General features: G+C 33.1%; 1 pseudogene; it reads left to right on the top strand.

Annotated features, from left to right (window-relative positions):
* Window positions 1–6,101: 6,101 nt before the first annotated feature.
* On the top strand, window positions 6,102–6,220 carry LOC130876627 (5S ribosomal RNA; annotated as a pseudogene).
* The last annotated feature ends 13,809 nt before the right edge of the window (window positions 6,221–20,029 follow it).

Consider the following 20,029-nt stretch of genomic DNA (forward strand, 5'->3'; position numbering starts at 1 on the left):
TAAGAAAACCACTGCACTGACTGAAAGGAATGAAGAACATGGCAAGACAGAGTCATCAGATCCATTTCTAATTCTCCCAAAACAGTCAGTGAGACATAACCACTGTTAGAAACCCATATCATTTACTCTTATTATGAGTTTTAATTCTGAGCCCTAAACCAACACTTTCCAAAATTACAAAATTGAAGTTAATAAAGATTATAGAGGAAAAGACAATGCAAATGTCCAGTTTAGATAAGAATGGAGCCAACCAGAGCACTTTTACCTCAGGCCAGAAACATTTTGCTACAGAAGCAATATTTAGCAACTATCATTGATTTAGGTATTTAGGATTCACTTGAAAAAAGTGAAGACATTTTGCTGTGTATGACCTAAAAATATATAACATATAAATATTAGTTTATTAGTTTATAAAAATCAATATAATATTATTGTATATAATACATATAGAGACAAATAAAAATTTCCCATGGAGAGAATCTCAAAGTGAGATCAGAAAAAAAATGTACTTCCTTTTTTTTATTGATTTTATTGAGTTATACATTTTTCTCTGCTCTCCTCCCCTTCAACCCTCTACCATGGTCCCCATGCTCCCAATTTACTCAGGAGATCTTGTCTTTTTCTACTTCCCATGTAGATTAGATCCATGTATGTCTCTCTTAGGATCCTCATTGTTGTCTAGATTCTCTGATATTGTGAATTGTAGGCTGGTTTTCTTTGCTTTATGTCTAAAAGCCACTTATGAGTGAGTACATATGATATTTCTTGTATACTGCTGGAAATGTGATAAGTTAGAAGACCAAACAACACTTAGAAAATCAGAGGAAACAATATGAAGTCTGAATATGGTAAGGTAACCAGGCATTGATACAGATAAAATACATTCATTACTAATTACTAGCAAAACTTCAATCTTAAATATCCATGCATTTTGGTATAATATCCTCCTCTGCTATTTGCCCACCCTGCTTTAAAATTGATTAACTATATATTTATCATATGATATAGAAAAACTCAATGGATTTCTAAGAATTTAATGAACTATATTTGTTTTCCTAACTAGTAAAGATTTATATATATATATATATATATATGTATATGTATACACACACACACACACACACACACACATATATATATATATATATATATCCCACATAAGTTTCTATGATATAGGGTGAATGACATATTTTGAACAGCCTAGGATGAAAACTACCATGCACATGCGGGTATTGAGTACTTAAAGTATGAGTGAGGTTATTTGTTAATTGACTTTTAAATTAAATTTACAATAAAGATATTTTCCTGTTGATAATATTTCATTTTGCTACTGGATACATCAGCATTTTCTTCTATAATAATTGTCAGACTATAATAGGTCATGTTTCCTATAATGCAAACTTTTCATAGTTAATTGTTGCCTAGAATATGGCAACCTACTCACTGTTGATATTTTGCATTGTCTTCAACTGACACAGAGGAGAAAGAAAATTAGGACGATTTTAATGACTTTTGCATAAACTCAAATAGTCTCTGAATTACTCAATTCCACAGTACCATCCAGCCTCGATTTATGACTCTATCTCTATGTGCCATAATGAGAAGCTGGAGCTACACAGAGGAAAGTTTGCCTTTCTTAGGGTCCCTGGAGTCATATTGCATTTCTATTAGCTACCAAATCACAGGCTTACACTATACAGTTCAGGAGGCCTATGGGACTTGTGCCTTCCAGGAAGCCAGTGTGAAAAGTGATTCCTTCCAAATCATTATTGTTGCCTTCCATACATCAGAAGCAGCAAATTATCCAGGTCTTCTAGTGTGACTAGGGAAAACATGAGTGATTTTTACTGTTCCCTTACCTGCAGCTTAATCCCAGGAGCCATAACCAAGTCCAATATTAAACAGAATCCTCATACACCTACTCTTCAATGCTAGGAAATATCATAAGGGGAGAAAAGATTGTCTACTCATCTCTCTTGGGTTAAGTATAGAGTTTGGACAAAGAAAAGAGAATGTAAGTCTCTTGCCTACCTGTAGCTATCAAGATATACAATTGTATGACCATTGTAATTGCTGAAGCTTCTTAGAAATCTGGTGTTTAATAACAGGGCATCTGAAAATAGGAGATGGTATGAATTCAAAGGTATTCACATTCTCTGGTTTACTTTTCTTTTGAGTGAAAAGAGAAAGGATTATCTTACTGCTTTTTATATTAAGATATGTGAAGAAATGTAGTAATTCATAATTTCAATTTGTTGTACTAAAATAACATTGCCAAGCAGCTGAGGTGAAGGGATAACGTGAAGTGTGCTTAATTATAATATACCAAATGATTACCTAATATGTGATAAATAATCCAGTTGCCCATGCTCTGGTAATAAATGTTAATCTCTACTTTTCCTAGGTCATCCCATTGCCATGACTTCTGAGTTCAGTGAAGTCCTCAAAGTTCTTCATGTACAGAAACAAGCATTTGTTAATCAAAACTCGAGAAGCTGAGCTTTCAGTGCTAACCATGTGCTTAGTGTTCACTGGGAGGTCATATTTACCTTCAAAATCTAGGTGGAGAACCAAAGAAAAGTTTTTCTCTTTCTCCCATCATTTTGACTCCATGACTGCCATGCTATAAACAGAAATAGAAAACAGTAAGTATGGTAGAGGATGCCATTCTGACAATGCTTATTTTTGTATTTTTTTTCTCCTACTTCTGATATTCTTGGGTTCTATGGCGACATTTCACCTTTTGAGAATCTGTGATAAATGACCTGTGTAAAACATTTAAAAAAATGTTTTCTGGAGTTCCTCAAGACATAATAATGATCTCTGCTGTATACTATGACCTAATTTGTATAACATTACATATGTCATACTTTGCATACATTAGTGTGAGTTTTTATGTGTATTGTATCGACGACATTTATCTACTTTTCACATTCATGCACATTTCCTCTGTCATCTGCCCTTTCATATTAAACATCCTGAAAGAAAAATTTATTCTTGCTTCTCTACAGCTTTCATTACTTAAAATAAAAACCATTTAAAGCTTTTTTTCTTCTATTATTGTTCTATTTCTATGCTATCATATACTCAAACTAGTTTACGATTCTTTTACAATTTTTTGTGTGGCACACACTATATATCTCACAGTTTCACATGCTCTTTCTGGCAATAAGTTTCTGTAGTTTTACAGTGTTTATTTGTTGACATGTTGCATACTAGTGAGTACTGAGGTTATTAAACATTTACTTAAATCTACTCCATTGTCTAAGTGTTAGAAATGCATTCCCATCTTTATTTTTGTTAGTGATTATAAATATTCTGTAGCACTTCAAATTTAGGAATTGACCATCAAATTTACTGCTTGTTCATTTGTAATGACATAATGACCATTCTTCTCCTTTAATTATAATTCAGTTGAAGATAGTTTTGGACTGTGTTTACTACAAAAGTTAAAGTAAGTTTATTGTATAACCTTTACATGAGCAAGGAAGTCAGGATCACTACGAGGGGTGCGTCCACCCACTGAGATGGTGGGGCTGATTTAATGGGAGCTCACCAAGGCCAGCTGGACTGGGACAGATGGAGCATGTGATCAAACTGGACTCTCTGAATGTGGCTGACAATGAGGGCTGACTGAGAAGCCCAGGACAATGGCACTGGGTTTTTATCCTACTGCATGTACTGGCTTTTTGGGAGTCTAGTCGGTTTGGATGCTCACCTTCCTAGACCTGGATGGAGGGGGGAGGACCTTGTACTTCCCACAGGGCAGGGTACCCTGACTGCTGGTAGGACTGGAGAGGGAGGGGGAGTGGGAGGGGGGAGTGGGAGGGAAATGGGAGGAGGTGAAATTTTTTAATAAATAAATAAATAAAATCAAAAAACAGGATTTGAACTGAACTTTTGATATGCAGACTCCTAATGGAGAAATGTTGGTGTGTTTGAAGATACTGAAATGTTATTGTATGATTTTACAATATTAGTATATTCTAAATAAGAGATAAATTTAATCTTAAAAAAAAATGCCAGTTTGTCTGCCCTGTATGTATTAACTTGGCATGCGACATACAGATATTAAGCATTCACAATATTACATGAAATAAAAACCTTATCTTATTAATTATTATGAATGATAAAACATTTTCCTGGTATAGGTAAACATGACTAAATGCAGGAAGACAGAATTATAGCTAAATGTGTGTATGCATATAGATGTGTGTGTGTGTGTTGTGAAATAGGTATAATGACAATCCTGCTTGACTCCCTGCGAGCCTTTCCATCTAACGTGATTAATCTAAACCAATACTGCTAATTATAGCTCCAGTGGTGTTGAATGATCCATAAATGACCATTTGATTCAATTATCACAAATAAGAGTGAGGAACCAGCTGCTGGGCCTGATTGGAATAACTGGCCTGAGAGGAGGAGAGAGCTTTTCTGTTTCTCCTGCACTTTTCCTTGTTTGCAAGTTTCCTTAATGCTCCCTGCCATCCAAATGCAATTATTATATACATACCGACTTTTGGTAAGTTTGAATGAAAATGGTCCCCTTAGGTTCATAGGGAGTGTCACTGTTTGAAAGGATTTGAACATATAGCCTTATTGAACAAGGTATGGCCTTGGAGGAACCAGGCCATTGAGGGTGAACTTTTGATTTTCAAATGCTCAAATCAGGTCCTCTCTCCCTGGCAAAGAACTCCCAGGCTCTGTGTCTGTCTTCATGCTGCCATGCTTCCCCTAGGATGAAATGAACTAAACCTCCGGACTGTAAGTTGTTCCCAACAAGATGTTTTCAGTTATAAGAGTTTCTGTGGTTATGGTGTCTCTTCACAGCAATTCAACTTTGACTCAGATACCAACGTTCGACATTTTGATCATTTGTTTATGCTGAACATAAAATTAAATGAACATGGTGATTTTCTTTAACGATTCCTTAATATATAAGTGATGCTAATAGTCCACTGAGAGAGATCATTAATTTACCTTCATTAACCTTCATTAACATGTAAAAGATGAAATGCAAAGGCAATAAAATATCTCATTTTATCACTAATTTTAAAACATTAAAGAGGAACTATGCATTGACTAATTGTGAGTGAATAAGTTAGAAAATATTACTTTAACACTTAATAATAGTGTTGTATGTTTGCAGTCAAACAACAGAAATATTATTACAAAATTGCCTCAAATATCAAAACTATCCTGCGTAATTATCATTTTACTGGTAAGCCAAGTAAAGATAAAACTGTGTTTCTCTCTGTGTGTGTGTGTGTGTCTGTCTGTCTGTCTGTCTGTCCAAGCATATGCATGTTGTTCTTTGGAAAGGTCAGATAATAACTAAAGGATCCTGTGCTCTCTTTATTCCAAGTGGTTTCAAGGATTCAAACCCAGGACAGCAACTTTTTTTTTTTCTGCTCATATATATCACTACTCCATCATTAAAATGCTTAATTCAAGTAAGCAACATAAAATACATGATGTATGAAAAACTTTATTTGAAGTTTATTTGAAGACCTAAGGAAATATCAAAATGAAAATGTCTTTTGCCTATTAGTGCATGGGGTATTTTAAGATCTCCTATTGATCTCATGATTTTGCAGAATAATTAGTGGTATGATAAAAACAATCACATTATTTCAGTAAAAAATAATCCATACTCAGTTAACATAAAATATTATTTCAGAGAATTGTGTATCACAAACAAAAGTGCAGATCTCTTCCATGTCCATTTAAAATTGTGTTTTGCTCCAAATTTTTATCTTTTTTTCTTTTTTAAAGAATAATGTCACCATCAATATGTGATTGTATTAAATTTCTGGTTTAAAAAGAATATGCATTCATTATATCTTAAAGTCATGCAATTTAAGCACAAGTGTATTGCCTCAAATCTACATGACTGGTAAGAGAGGTGCACTAAATATGTGGCAACAATTATTTAATGTTCCTTACAATAAATTATACTTGAAGTTGTCTGCTTAAAACTGTTGGAAACTCAAGTACAGTTGCTTACTAAAATATAACACACCTGAAATTCATCATATCAAAGTAATAATTAATAAAAATATAGGAACTATAAAATAAAGTGCTTCTAATTTGCTATTTCCATCAACAGCCATACATCCCTGAACTTGCTCGATCTCCTCCCATCTCAGAAGTTAAGCAGGGTCGGGCCTGGTTAGTACTTGGGTGGGAGACTGCCTGGGAATACCGGGTGCTGTAGGCTTGAAAAAGAATTTAGAAAAAAAGAAAAAGAAAACAATTTCTAACACATATGCTATTTGACTCTGATTGTTATTTTTGTATCGTTGATTATTCCATAGATTCCTTGTATTCATGTCTCAAGATAATTTTCAGTATTTTTCTATTTTTTATTGGAAAATTTAGATTTTAAAGCTTGCATTATGGAACCACGTTCAATAATTCTAGATAGCCTATGGATTCTGAGTAGAGTTTCATCTCACCCTCCTAAAAATTAAATTTGTTTTAAAAAATTAAAATGATTTCAGTACTTTGTCCATTTATTAAAAGAATTTCCTGGCTCACGCCTTTAATCCCAGCACTCGGGAGGCAAAGGCAGGCGGATCTCTGTGAGTTCGAGGCCAGCCTGGTCTACAAGAGCTAGTTCCGGGACGGGCACCAAAGCTACAGAGAAACCCTGTCTCGAAAAACCAAAAAAAAAAAAAAAAAAAAAAAGAATTTCCATGATGTGATATGTGATTTGCTTTAGAAAATTTCCCTGTGTGCATAAGACACTTTAGTATCTTCTGTGATATTATTATTAATATACTTGCTCTTTCCAGTTGATCCTGCAAAACATAGTGCTAGACATCAACAATCCTAGCACTTGAAAGAAGATTTTAATATTAAATATGACCTTGAGCCATAAATAAATAATTTGATCAAAAAATCAGTAACAAATAAAAACAAGTGTATTGATCTATTATCTTATGTTCTTCAGTTCCTATTTTTTGTTGAACTGCCTGGATGAGGTTCCATTTTTTAAAAAAATTATGAAATATACTACTATTTTGGATTCACTGTCCATTTTTCCTTTTATTTTCATTAATATTTCTATAAATGATTTGATGAATCTGATGTTAGGTGAATAACCTTTATCATAACATAATGTCTTTTAAAACTTAATTATACATGTGAATTATATTTTAACAATCATGAGATAATTCATGTTCTCTTTTGATTAAAATATATATATACATATATATATATATATTTCCTTCTATCTTTTAATATAGAATGACAGATGCCCATACATTTAGAATTCATCTCTCATAAACCTTGCTTATTCCAAAGTATTTTGGTCTTATCAGTTCAACTATATTTTAATTATTAAGATAAAACCATTACCAATTTAGAGCTATTATTTAAAAAATAATGTTAACTTCCTATTTAAAAGCAATCTGTACATCTTGGGGCTACCTTTCTTTCTTCTATACTCGCTTTATCTTTCTTTAAGTGAGATAATTAAATTTCAATTAAAAACAAAAAGCAAGACTAAACAACATCAACAACAAAAAACAATATATGTCTTCTTATCCAATGTGTGTTTCAAAGTAAGATCTTGTGTGCATAGAAAGAAGAAACGACAGAAGGAGGAGTGGTTGAGGTCTCAGAGAGAAAGGAGAAAGAAGAGTTGGAATCAGTGATGTATGTAGGTAGTATGGCTAAATCTATCTCAAAGAACTTGGTTTTACCTTTATGTATAGGTCTAAGAAAATTGTGATAGACTGTTAAAAAAAAACCTTTTAGAAATTACCATTAAAAAATTTTGCAAAATTTCAGTTTATACTGTCAGTTAATTAATTCATTTATTGACTATCTTTTATGCATCATATATAGACTGATAATTACAGAGAAATGTAATGTGGAAGGAAAAAATAAGTGACTGCTGAATGCATACCAGATCCTCTCATTGTCAGGAAAGATTAAGGTAAAGAAGTGGAATAGAGGATGTAAAAAGTCAGGAAGGGGATAGTGGATGATTTATTTTGGGGTAAAATGTGGCTATTGAAGTCATAATATTATATAAATTATGTCTACATGAACTAGATCTTACCAGGACTTAGTATAAGACTCGACCTTCCCTTACAGTTTTATAAGAAGGCAATTTTTATGGGAAAAATAAAGTCATTTCTTCAATGGTGTAACCACTGTTTAAGTGTCCGTGTACCTGTGATCATCAGTGACTCACCTCTGCTTCTATAAATAAGCCCTATAAAATGCAGTGAGTTAGAGAAAAAGACATAAACATAGAAAGAAAATTCACTGAAGAGTTCAACAAGACAAGAAAAATGATAAAACAGTCTAAGACTGTTGAATACAATCAAATTATATTATACGTATGTATGAAAACATCATAATGAATCCAATTATGTATAATTAATATATGTTAATAAAAACATTTTCAGAAGTGAATCCGATTTGTTATCTCCCTTACAGTCATGAGGTGTACTGACTTGAAGTAAGAGCTGATAATTCTGAAACTAAAGGCTTGATATCCATTATAATTAATGCTTTTAGCTTCAAATTTTCCTTGAATTAATCATTTAAAAAATAATTTACTGAGTTTCAGTCATATATTGTGTGAAAGTGGCATTTTCTTAGAGAGAACCTCTGAAATTACTAATCTTGGTATACTGATTTTTCTTCTCCAAATGTGCATAATTAGAGAAATATAAGGACAATATAGCCTGTTTTATTATCATGAACTAATTGTTCTAGAAGCAAAAATTGGCAAATTCTATAGAAGAGGCATTGAAAAGATGAATAGTATGTTGTCAAATGGCTAGAGTAACAAATACAGCTTTTGTGATTTTTTTAGAATACAGGGAATAACATATTTAATAGCCAAAACAAGGCCTTTTCTGAAATAGCTCAATTGAACTGCACGATATCTTATAGTTTTTTAACGATAGTCAAACATAGGCATAACTTGCAGCTCTTCCTGTTGGCATATTAAGTTGTTAACCTGGTCTTCTATCTACAAGAGCCACAGTAAAACCTCCAATGGAAGGAGACCACAATTATTCAAGTTAGGTACATCGTTAGCAGGAGATCCCTTATTAATAATTCAAAAACTTTTGTGACATCTCTGTAAATTAGGATGTTGATAAGTTCTAAAATTAATCCTCTAACTCTTTCCTACTTTGGAAGATACGTGGAAATTTGAATATATTCTATAGCTATAATTATAATCTGCAAATCAGCACATTTATTGAGTTCCCATATAACTTTGGCTGCCTTTTCAACCTCACTTTCTGCTGCCTTAGTTTCATGCAAACTGTGTTGGGAATCTACCCAGAGTTATCTTTCAAGTGTATGTGTGTGTATTCATGTGTATTCAAGTGTATTCATGTGTCCATATACATTGATGATCAGAGGATAGTAAAATGAATTATTATTTCTTGTTTACTTTCTAGGACCATTATAAAGAATTTTTTAAAAATTATAAAGTATCAAACACAACAAATGAAAAAAGATACCTTTTCTATAAGTCTACCAACTACTCAGATTTGAAATAATTGGCTGTTTGATAGAGAGTGAACATTTAAAAATAAGTTTACATTTGCCTTAATTTTGAGAGAGTCACTTAGGACACCTTTCTTGATTTGGGGGGCCCACAGAAGTGGGTCCGTTCCACCTTGACTGAAGGTCAGAGAGCTTAGCCCACTCTTGCTCTTTCAAAGATATTGCCAAGACTTAAGGAGTGGCTACAAACAAGATATCCTGACCTAGAATGTGGTTACTTAGTGTTTTGGATATTAAGATGGCCCATTGAAGTGGATCTGCTTCGCCTCTACCAAATGTCTGAGAATTCAAGTCTACTCTTGCTCCTTTAACGCAAGAGATTTGACCTGGGAGTGGTTACCTACAGGATTGTTGGTCTTAGATATCGTCCTTGTATATCCTTTCCCAACAACAGAATGCTTAACTCAGGATACTGTGGCTTAATGTTTCAAGTACTGAATCAAGTAATTGTTCTGTTTTTCCTTAGTGTCATGTTAAAGCAGTCTTTTGCCTTCTCACACTCTGCTTTGTGGATTGTGTATATGTAAAATAAGTGCAGGTGAATTCAGTATTCACTGGATTGCTCTCCTGGTTCTATCCTATGTCTCTGTAATTCTTTTTTGTCTCTGTTCCTCCTACATAATTTTTATAATCCACACATTCCTACCCTGGAATGTGCAAACGCTGTTTAGACTGGAGCCTGAAATTTGTCACCCCAAGCTGTGCTTATGACACTTGGTGTAGTTCTGCTGGACAATTCCTAGGGAAAGAGAGAGACCCATGGATATGAGAGGCTATAACTTCTGTTGTTGCTATGATATTGGGAATATGGATTTAATTTAGTTTTTAGTTTTATAATCCATGTCTTTGGTCAACTGGTATTAAATTGGGGCTGTTGTCTGGATCAGAATAAATTACCTGCAACTCTTTTAAAAGGGCAAAAATCAAAGCCAAAAATGTTCTCCAGCTGATACTGACGTAATACATTGGTTATTTTATGAAAATAAAATCCATGAGCAATAAGCCAAAGAATAATACTTGCATATGCAAGACAGTCAGTTGATGTCATTAAAAAAAGCAGAGGCTTCACTGCAAGAAGCCCAATGCTTAAGAAGAAACTGAATGGCCTCTCATGTGTACCTTTACATCTGTATGGAAAGGTTCAAACAGTGCGTTGCTACCAATCTTTAAGGATTTCATAAGAAGTTTTCACTAATCTATGGGATTTAGAGTATCTGTAGCCCTGATCTTGGAACCATGATCTTATAGAAAAGCTCTAAGTCACTAAGTTTTCAATAGAAGATTATACGCATTTTAGCTACTAAAAAGAATTTTTTTTATTATTCTTGCCCTTGTGAATTACCTCTTGTTGTCTTCAGTTGATCTTACTTTTTGCCTTTTGTTCAACTCAAATACATTTAATATTGATCTTTTACTTATTTTGTAAGATATAAATTGATATTTCACCTCATTTATTTTAACAATAATGTGATTATTAAACAAATTTTCAGTCATGCTGCTTAAACTGTCCAATTCATTTCTAATACTATTTTTGTTTAATGGTTTATTTATTACAATAAAAGTTTATATTTAAAAAACATCTCAAATCCTTATTTAAAATAGAATACATTGTTTTATTAATGGACAGACTTCACATACCTTAAAGAGACACTAGTGTGGCTTATAAATAAATATAGAAATCACCTAGGATGATGATTATGTAGGATACAGCAGTTGGTACTCTTTTATGAGAGTATATTCAATAATTTAACTAATTTTGTATATTTAAATTGTGAAAATTCAGAAAATTCTACCTTACAGATACATACAATTTGCTATATTTTTTTCTTTAAAGAATGTCCTTGCCCCATGGCATATACTGTTTATTTCTGTAACCAAATAAAAATATTCTTGTATAATTTAGAGTTGTTTAATATTCAAACTTCTGAAGATTATTCACTATTGTGATGAACTTTTTTTTATTGAAAAAAAAAATTTCCGCCTCCTCCCCGCCTCCCATTTCCCTCCCCCTCCTCCCGCCCCTCTCCCCCTTCCCCCGCCCCTCTCCCCCTCCCCGTACTCCTCTTCTCCTCCCTCTCCAGTTCCAGGAGCAGTCAGGGTTCCCTGCCCTGTGGAAAGTCCAAGGTCCTCCCCCCTCCATCCAGGTCTAGGAAGGTGAACATCCAAACTGTCTAGGCTCCCACGAAGCCAGAACATGAAGTAGGATCAAAACCCCGTGCCATTGTCCTTGGCCTCTCGTCAGCTCTCATTGTCCGCCATGTTCAGAGAGTCCGGTTTTATCCCATGATTTTTCAGTCACAGTCCAACCGGCCTTGGTGAGCTCCCAATAGATCGGCCCCACTGTCTCAGTGGGTGGGTGCACCCCTCGTGGTCTTGACTTTGTTGTTCATGTTCTCCCTCCTTCTGCTTCTCATTAGGACCTTGGGAGCTCATTGTGATGAACTTTTTATGTCTTATGATTTTTCAAGTAATCTAACTGCCACTAAAACATTTTGCATTTTCTCAGCTTTCATTGTTATTTACAGAAAGCTTTCCAATGTGGAAACAAATACCCTAAGCCGATATTTCTCAATGTTCCTAATGCTACGACCCTTACAGTTTCTCATGTTGTGATGACCACAATCATAAAATTATTTTCCTTGCTGTTTTATGACAGTAAACTTGGTACTGTTATGAATCGTAATGTAAATATTTTTGAAAATAGAGGGTGGCCTAAGGAGTGTGACCCACAGCTTGAGAACCACTACCCTAAACAGTATTTCAAATGTTGCAAATTTATTGTCAATTTTTTCATTTTGGGTAAGAAAAGAGAAAGTACATATAATATCTCATTATTACTTGTTTGTTTGAGTAATTGATTGTATGAATAATTTTGAGGCAATATCTCATACAGTCTAACCTGGATCTGTACTCAAAATGAAGTTGAGGTTAACCTTGAGTTCCTCATAGCCCTGCTACTGCTTCCAAATTGCAGTGATTTTTAATCTACCTTGTCATAAAAAATTAGTAGCCTTCAATTATACATTTTTGTAATTTAATTTGTGAACTGGTTCATATTATTATAGTCTAATAAGTAGTCTTATTTAAACTGTTTTTTGTAAAATAGTCTTAATGAATAGCACTCTGTGTTTATATGTATACATGGACACTTCCACCAATGAAATATTTGTTTTTTGCTCTCTTCATTATGTTTAAATTTTGATGCAAGTATGTTCCTTCAGGTTAATATATATTTTCTATTACGTATTCCATAATGCTGTACATCAAGTCTAATCTGTTTGGATAGTAATTTTCCCTATTATACAATATGGACTTTGATGTGGGGGTCCCTTTTATTCTTGATTCCTGTTGGCCTCCAGTACACAAGAACAAGGTGGCAGAAGAGACTCCAGACAGCTTTATAAGACCTGTGTGCACAGGAGAGATAGCTCTCTGGGATATGAATTCAGTGAATCAGAATCTGATTCCAGAGTAATGGGAGATATAAACGATGGGGACAGTGACTGGGGTATCATCTAATTTGCATTAGATAGCACCCTCCTGTCATAAGCTCCTAGTACAAGTCTTACTTATCATATGTGAAAGTACAGTCCAATTTTGATGCTCTTAGCAAATATCTAATTACCATATGGGTGTTGTAGGAGGCTGCTTCTTTGGCTCATTTTCTTCCCAGACCATCCTAATTTGAAATAGTCACATGGAAATTATATTATTTGCAATACTGTTTGTCTAATAGCTAAAGCGTATTGTTAGCTAGCTCTTATAACCTAAACTCACCAATCTCCATTAATTGGGCATCACCACAAGATCATGGTCTTCCGGCAAAGCTTTGGCTAGGTCCAAAGGAGGTAGCTGCTCCAGAGAATCATCAGGTCATCTTTCAAAACCTGTTCTCCAATAAATTGGAATATATACAGGAAATGGATAATTTTCTGGTTAGGTACCGTGCACTGAAATTAAATCAAGACCAGATAAACAATTTAAATATACCTAAAACCATAAAGAAATATAAGGAGTCATCAAAAGTGTCCCAACCAAAAACGTCCATGGAGAAATGGTTTCAGTGCAGAATTCTATCAGAATTTTAAAGAAGAAATAATACAAATACTCCTCAAATTGTTACACACAGTAGAAACAAAAGGGAAATTGCCAAACTCTTTTTACAAGCTTACATTTACTTTGATACCCAGGACATACACATCTAAGAAAGAATAAAATGGGCCAGTCCTTCATGAACATTGATGCAAAAGTACTCAATAAAGTACTGTCCAACCAAATCCAAGAAAAATCATCCACCATGATCAAATAGGCTCCATCCCAGAGATCCAAGGAGGGTTTAACATACGAAATATATCAACAAACTGAAAGAAAAAAAAATGATCATCTCATTAGATGCTGAAAAAGCCATTGACAAAACCCAACACCCTCTCATGATAAAGTTCTTGGAGAGATCAGGGGTACAAAGAACATACGTAGATGAAATAAAGGCAATGAATATACAGCAAGTCACCAGACAATGTAAAATTAAGTGGAGAAAAACTCAAAGCAACTCCATTAAAATCAGGAACAAGACAAGGCTGTTCTCTTTCACCATAGCTATTCAGTATAGGACTTGAACTTCTAGCCAGAACAATAAGACAAAAAAAAAAATGTTTTTTCACTTTTCAAACTTATTTATTAGAAACAATGTATGGATCATAAATAAGGAAAGTTCAAGTAATAAATTCATTGGGCATTTAGATATTGAAAATGGTAAAAATTGAGCTTTAAATACATTTCCTTCAAATAATTTGTTTTGTGGCATTGTTTAATTAGTTGAAGAATCTGGCATAGAGCTGTAATGAGGAAAAAGACTGCTATCACTTTTGATGACCTTCTTGTTGAGACACCAGAGCCACATTCCAAACGGAAGACATACACTCCTCATTGGCCATGCTTTAGAGATCAGATTCCTCGGCAATTGCTGGTGAAACTGTAAACATCTTAGGGCTTGAACTTTAGACCACTGACGTCTGTTATCCCTTCTTTCTGAGTCTGCTTACTTCATTGATGTTATGAAGTTAGCTGACATGGCATGCTGCACCATTCAGCACTCTCCAAGATGAGTAACAGAAGACAGTTTCAGCTTCAAACCAACTGGATTTCAAAGGCTCTAAAGTGTACACAACAAGTGTGAGCAATTGGAGAACACTAGAGTGAATTCTAAAATGGATCCTTCAAACTTGAGCATTGAAACATCTGGAGTCATAAAAAGAATTTCCTTGAAATTTAACTTTTCAGTGCTTGTATTATTTCTTCAAGAAGCAAAGGATTTGTAATATAATATCTGTAAGCATTATTTTATAAAAATGAATAATAAAGTTTTTTTAAAAAAAATTAAAGTTACTTCTAACCAGAATCCATTAAACAAAAATATTTAGATAAGGATGACAATATATACTGTTTATTTAGCACTTTGCTATATTGAATTATAAGAAACTATATGGTAAAGGGAAACCCTACCCGGATTTACACTAATGAGAGGATTTTGATGTATTTTTATTGCTGAGGATTTGTGCATATATATATGCACAATTAATATATACATTAAAATCAATCATTGATAAAACTGAATGTAAATTTTAAAAATTCTTGTAAGAATCAAAGAATACTTTTCTCTAAGAATCAAGAAGGCATTAATAGGCATCATTAGATATATGTATTCTTTATTTTTTTACAATACTTTCCTAAGGGCAGTACATTTTAGAAAATGAAATGAAAAAAAATGAACTATATAAAATGATAATTAAACTAGAGATCAAAGGAAGTAATTTTAAATAAATGTTACTTTCCTTTCACCAGTCTGATTATTCACAATACCATCTATACACATAACCCAGGCAAAATATGTTAAACAATGTAATTAATCAAAACACCCTCTTCTCTTAAGTACTACAAATTTTTCTTTTATAATTTAAGACATATCATTATATTTATAAAAATATTTGAAAAAGGTAAACTTTAGCAATAATAAAGGCATTCATTAAATGGATATGATGTTAGTGCTTCTAAATGCCATCTAATCCCAATGAATCAATTTATTTTTCATTGTTTTCATTTAATATAAAAAATCACTTTACACAGAGTCAGAATGAAAGAAATTATGTAATTATATTTGAATATCAAAAGTTGAAGGAAAAGTGAAAAATTAAAGTAATAATTATATACCCAATATAGAAAAATAATATTAATAGAATTTTAGAATTAAAAATTCAGTTCTCAGATGTATTTTTTAAACAATTGAAACACTTACACAGTACTTATTGCATGAAGGGTGTGCTGCAAAAAGTCTGTGTAGACATAACTAACAAAATAATTGAAAAGAAGCAATTAATTTTAACCTGACGTTCACAAATCAGAAACATTTCTACTTGGATTTATTATGAAAATGAAGTAAACCAGTTAAATATGAACTTCCTTCCAAGAAAAAGCATCACTGTCAACTAATACATTTCAAAATAATTTGTGGTCTTAATAATTGTTTTATATTATCACTTACATACTGTAAGTTTTGACCAAATTACTACCATAAAGTGTAAAGTTTAATTTAAGTTCTTAGTTTAATATGAAGGAAATCATTTGATCAAACACGATTTATTTCCTTAGTAAAATGATCTTCACTTTTGTTAAACGTGATATTTATTATTTAGCCATAGAAAAATGGAGCACACTGAGGCAAGGGTGCTATGCTTGAAATATATTTTCTTACTTTTTTGCAGGATAGCAATCAGCCTCTAAATTGACTCCTTTAATTTCTAATTCCTAAATTCATGCATTTGTGGAGGCTCTTTTTTGATCTTTGTAAAGACTATGCAGTTAGATAATGTAGTCAGATTTTTCAGAAAACACACTGGAAGTTTAACCTTAATCTCTGGAACTATGTGATGTAGTAGTCAACAATTACCTAGCTGCTGACCCACCAACGCTGTGAACCAAGACTGACAGCAAATTCTGAGGCTGCCTAGCAATAGTTAGTAGAGCACTGAGTCATCCTACTGTACCTTGAAAAAGAACCTAGCCAACTGGAGGCCTGTAAAGAGTTCTGGGTGACTGTAACAGTGAAGAGCATCTTTATCTCTAATCAGAAGAGACACCGACAGAAATAAACAGCTTCATTGCTTCTGAATTTATCAGGTATGTTACTGAATGAATATATTTGCAGTGCAATTCAGCCTCTAAATATCAGGGGCAATTACCTATCAATGAATAGTTAATATGTACAAAAAACACATTTTTTAAATCAGTCTCAAGGCATTATTATGAATTTGATTTTGTTTATGCATGTGGATGTGTGAAAGAGAGAACAATATATGCAATTGCCACACATCATCAAGAGAGAACATGCTAGAAATTTTGTATCATGTGCACATCCACCATCCCAGCAGAACGCACTGTGCATGATATGGATTTTCTGGAAAAATAGTCACAATCAATTCCTCTCACACAGCCCATCATGCCAAGACTGTTAAACATGGGTACTTGCTGGCCGATGCTCAGCAGGATTCGAAATTAGAGGCTGTTTCACCAGGTGTCTACAGAGCTGTCCACCAATGCTGTAAACGAAGATGCTCCAGAGGGCTCTGCTTAAACAGTATGCACTAATGAATAAATGGTGTCGAAAACCATATGGGAATCTGTTCTCACCTTAATTAAAATTAATTGTCCCATGAATGATTAATGCTTAGTTTGACTTTCTCAAAGTGCCTACATCGCAGAGAAATCAAACAGAAAGCTCCTCTGCTTTTTAAGTCATTTATTTTACCCATATTAAAAATATAATTAGTTATAGCATCTTTGTTTCGTTTTCAAAACATAAAACATAACTAATAGCTCATTTATATCTTTAAGTACTTGCTAAGAAAATTTACCTTAAGGAATTTCAGGTACATTTATTAAATTAAATTTCACTTCAACCAGGAATAACAATGACCTGTTTCATTGATAAATTCTAGAATGAGTTGGATTAACTTATCTGTAAATGTGAAGATATTTAGAATTTTGATGAAATTTTCAATAACAAAATTAGCTACATAAAATGCATAAATTTATGTGAAAGTATTTAAAAATATTTAACCGAACTAAAAATTTAAATACCTAAAATTACTGTGTTGTATAATCTTAAGAAATTATTTTCTTTTAAAAACAAATATATTATAAAATACTGACTTTAATGTTGAAAAAATTAACTTCTGAAATAAAAAATTACTAAAAATTATTATTTCTGAGATATACATTATGGTAATTATCCACATTTCAGAAGTAATGTTCAGTATTATACAAGGATTTTGTGAATTTTTGTTATTATTTTTCTTAACAAGAAATGTCCTTCTCATCCAAGCTTTTAATTACCATTAACATAAAAGATATTAATTGGTTCTGGAAGTTCAGTATTTTGTTAATCATTGGTAGAAATCTCTTCACATGTATTTAAAAATATATATTATTTAATTAATATACCTCTTTTATAATTAATTGATATTTTTCAAACTCAAACATCCATTTTAGATTTTATCTCATTTTTTGGAAAGCTAATAATACTAAATATGATTCCTTATTTAAGGATATGATTTTGCATATAAATTGAGTTCCAGACTTGAAGTCAAGAACCCTTTTTGCTTGAAAATCTACTTTGCCACATAAGTTCCTTATTCCCTTTCTCATCTTTTCTTATACTCCTCTTACCTTGTTTGTGGCCATCTGCACAGGTCAAATGCAGAGCAGATGTCATTCCAGTCTGCTTTGTTCAAGAGAAACCTTCACCTGGTGAGATCCGCCTTTCTCCCTTCCCTTGCTCCATTCACTGCCGTCTTCGCACTCACAGGGCTAACTTCTGATCATGGTTTGGGAGCCATCTCTGCCTGGTCCAGATAACAGTTCATCCACCAACTCTACGTGGTATACAGGTTACACAACTCCTATACTAACCCAATCTAAACCATTATCACTGAAAATACACATTTTACAAAGGATATTCACATGTCCTGATTGAATTACAAAAACAAAATCATTATGAATAGATGCAGCAGCAAGTACCCAACAAATAACTAGCTACAGCAGAAGTTGTGACAACCAAGCTATGTGGATGAACCATAGAACACAAAATTTTAAAAAAACAATCAAATATGATATCAAAGGATTTAAGAATTTTAATGAAGACCTGAAAAAAATACTTCACTGAATTCCAAAAGACAATCAAAGATGTTTGATAGATTTCCATGAAAATACAAACACACAGCTGAAGGAAATAATCAAGATAAACTGAAGTCAAAAAAGATGTAGAAACATTGAAGAAAACACAAGCTCAAATGAAGCAAGAATGTAATTTTATATATAAACACAGTGCCTTTCATTACATTTTTAACTAATAATTTTCAACATTAATGATTGAAGCAGCTGCCAAGCAAAAGAAGTATACATGTTGATTTACAAAAGAGGCCCATGTTTCATGCATTAAGGAGATGGGCCATGAACTCAGAAAAAGGATTGCCATATTTTTTTGGACAGGTGTATTAGACAGAAATTTAAAAGTGAAAGAAAGGAACTAATAGATGTGATGCCTCAAATGGACTTAATAGATATCTACAGAACATTCCAATCCAATACAAAAAAAAAATTATAACTTCTTTTCAGAACTTCATGGAACTTTCACAAAAATTGACCACCTACTGAGTAAAAAAGGAAATCTCTACAGATACAAAAAAGTGGCATACTCTCATGTATTTTGTATGATTGCCATGGTTTAAAGTTAGAATTAAATAACAACACTAATTATAGAAAGCCTTCATCATGTGGAATTTTTTTTTTTTTTTTTGGTTTTTCAAGACAGGATTTCTCTGTGGCTTTGGAGCCTGTCCTGGAACTAGCTCTTCTAGACCAAGCTGGTCTCAAACTCACAGAGATTCACCTGTCTCCTCTGCTTCCCAAGTGCTGGGATTAAAGGCGTGCGCCACCACCGCCCAGCCATCATGTGAAAATTTAACAATGCTCAACTGAATCACAACTGGGTCAGGGAAGAAATGAAAAGATTTAAACACTCCTAAAATTCAATAAAAATAACCACACAACATACCCAAACTTATGGAACACAATGAAAACAGTGCTGAGAAGAAAATTCAAAGCAACAAATACCTATATAAAATTTCTACAGAATTCTCACATACCAACTTAACAGAATATCCAAAAATTCTAGAAGAAAAAGAAGTAAAGTTAGCCAGGAGGAGTAGACAGCAGGAAATAGTCAAATTTAGGGATGGAATCAATAAAATCGAAAAAAATAAAACAATACAAATAATGATCAATGGGGCAAAGAGTTGGTTTTCTGAGAAAATCAAAAAGTTTGACAAACCTTTATCCAAACTAACCAAAAGGCAGAAAGAGAATATTCAGTTTAACCAAACGAGAAATGAAAAGGTAGACATAACAACAGACACTGAGGAAATACAGAGAA

Source organism: Chionomys nivalis, chromosome 6 (genome assembly GCF_950005125.1).
Source record: "Chionomys nivalis chromosome 6, mChiNiv1.1, whole genome shotgun sequence".
Classification (NCBI taxonomy): Eukaryota; Metazoa; Chordata; class Mammalia; order Rodentia; family Cricetidae; genus Chionomys; species Chionomys nivalis.